The sequence below is a fragment of the Urocampus carinirostris genome, chromosome 1 (assembly GCF_059441175.1).
Source record: "Urocampus carinirostris isolate Australia breed hairy pipefish chromosome 1, RoL_Ucar_1.0, whole genome shotgun sequence".
NCBI classification, from domain to species: domain Eukaryota; kingdom Metazoa; phylum Chordata; class Actinopteri; order Syngnathiformes; family Syngnathidae; genus Urocampus; species Urocampus carinirostris.
The window spans coordinates 19,257,360-19,260,184 of NC_142349.1; positions in this window are offsets into that span (position 1 = coordinate 19,257,360).

Below are 2,825 nucleotides of genomic sequence, written 5' to 3' on the forward strand. Positions count from 1 at the left end.
AAAACAGTATGAGAAGCAGAACGGAGCTTGTTATTGAACTCTGGAGAACCGCCCCGGAGCTGTACTTTGAGGAAGAAAAACCACAGAACCACAGATAATTCTTTACAGTCCACTCGTTTCAGCTGCCTGTCATCAGATTTTCACTTTGTACAGACACTTGAAAAGGAAATCAAGTCAGGTCTTCTCCGGAAAGAAGGCCGGCGCACCGACGTTGAGCTTTGAAGCAAAGAAGTTTGCAGCTTCCGATTACGATTTCTGATGAGACGGCTGTCACATGCTAAATCAATGGTGCTGGCACCAAATATTAGCTTCTTCAGCTTTTGTTTATTATCTGTTGGGACAGCAGAATAATTTATATGGGAAATATAACGTCTGCTTGCTCCTCGAAAAGCCACAACCATTGAGAATTCTTTGGCGGCGAATCGAGAAAACGGCAAAAGGCGTTTACTTTCAAGCCCCACTGCAGACAAAGACATTTAAAAGGCTCCTTGTTGAAAAGTGGCAGTCGTCTTTTTAATTTCAGACCAAGCCAAAGTCAAGAACTTAATTACAGAATGAGTTCAAACCAGCCCATCTGGAAATTGCACTAACAGTAAGGACCTATGAAAAAATACATCCTTTTTCTGATATATTATCAGCTTTTTTGAGCCTTGTAAAGCATTGACTACTGGCCTCTTTTGTGGCTCGCTCCAGAAGCTGCCTTCAAGTGGAAATCTGAAGAGCACTTGTGACTCATTATATTATATTATATGATATATATATATATATATATATATATATATATATACACACACACACACACACACACACACCGGAGCCTCCTAGTGGAAGGTGGCTAGAGTCAAGAATACGTTCACATATTTGACTCTTTCTGGAAGATTGATACAGAGGAGGGGATTCCCAGCCCCCTCGCTCAACCCAACTGATGTGTTGCAACTTCTCGTTGGGAGTCATTAGGTGACCATCCCCCCACGCCACCCGATTACAAAACCCCTAATGCCAGGTGCCAAGCAGGGAGGCAATGGGTACTAATGTTGTAAGTGGAAGGTGCCCTACCCCCAAGGCCACCGAGCTGGTTTTACTCATAATAACAATTATTACTTCCCGATGTTATGTTTATGCTATACTCATTTGAGAGTGAAGTTCTATTTAGAAAATGAAACCAATAACAGCCATTTTTGATTAGCTATAATCACTTTGTAATTATTAGAAGTATTTTCAATCTATATTATTTTTAAATTTGGACAAACCAATTTAACTGCAATGCAACAACAAAAACAATAATACAAACCGAAATATGTCATCTAATAAAGATTGCGTCAGTGGAATATAAGTTAAAGGTGTGCTGCGTTTGTTTGGCGTTGTTTCAATAAGTTCAGATTTTTTTTTTTAAATAAGTATGTTTTAACAATGCCCAACTGAATTGAAAAATCCCTTACATTTTTCCCCAGCATGCCTATCTAATTCTATCTTATTTTTAGCATACTGTTTAATGCGGAAAACAAGGTAAGAGGAATGAGAGGGACAGGGAGAGGGGGAAGAGTAACTTCATGCTCGTCCTTGCATTTATTTTTTGGTTTGTAATTGTTAATTTTGCTTAAAAATGGTGACAGTAAGAAAAGACCTGTTTGAAATACAGTCCAAACGCCAACGCAAACCCCAAGAAAGATAAAAAAAAAGACTTTATTTGAGCGCGGACTTTTAAACATTGACTTTTACATGTTCCTCACAGGCCCACATTTGCCTGAATTAAAACAATCTTTTTTTTTAGAAAATGCAAATACTTGCAAATGCAACATAAGTAGCGTGACGGAGGCTGCCAGGAAATAGTGGCTGCAAATTAAAACATGTTTCAAATTTCATACAGCTCCTTTAAATAGCAATGTATTTTTTCTGTTGCTTTTCATAAGCCATATATACTTTTTTACTCACTGCCACCATCTCCGGGCTTGTGTCATCATTGCAGCCTCAGCCAGCTCATTCATGATGGGCACGCAAGTACTTGCATTTCTTAGACACACTGAAATAAACTTTCTTAGGATTTGGGTTGACGTTCGAACTCTACTTTAAGCAGGCATTTTCTTTTAACAGTGCTGGAGCCTATCTCAGCTATCTTCAGGCAGTGGGCAGGGGACACCCTGAACTGGTTGCCAGCCAGTCGCAGGGCACACAGAGACAGACGACTCACTCACTCATTCACACCTAGGGACAATTTGGACCTGTCAATTAACCTGACACGCATGTTTTTGGAATGTGACAGAAAAACAGAGTGCCCGGAGGAAACCCACGCAATCACGGGGAGAACATGTAAACTCCACACACTGCGCTGCCCCTCTAATACAAATATAAAATAAAAATAACAAGTCAAAAGAGAAAATATCAATTTGCAAGACCAAACAAACAACAGCCAAGAAGGACCAAGAATTATAACTCAACAAATAACTAAATTAGAGTAAAAGTCTAGAACGGTGAGCTGGAACTTGTATGTGTATGTGAGTTCAGTACAGTATGTGTTAATGTGCATGTTTTGCTAAAGTTTCAAGTAAAACATTTTACATTGTTGTGATTGTGTTGTTTACTTTATTTTGTTAAATAAATACTTTCCTGGCAAAGTCAAGAAGCCTTGATGCAATAAACCAATAGTTTAGTATGCATTTCAAATCCAAAATTTGTCACAAGCCAGGAACGGGGACAGGACCCAATAGCGTTCGTTTTACTCAGCTTTTATTGAGAAAGAGAGCAGCGCTTGCTTCCACGATCCGATGATCGTCAGTCACGGGTAGCTGATGGCAGGAACGCGGAAGTGGCACTCCTGTGTCGAGCGA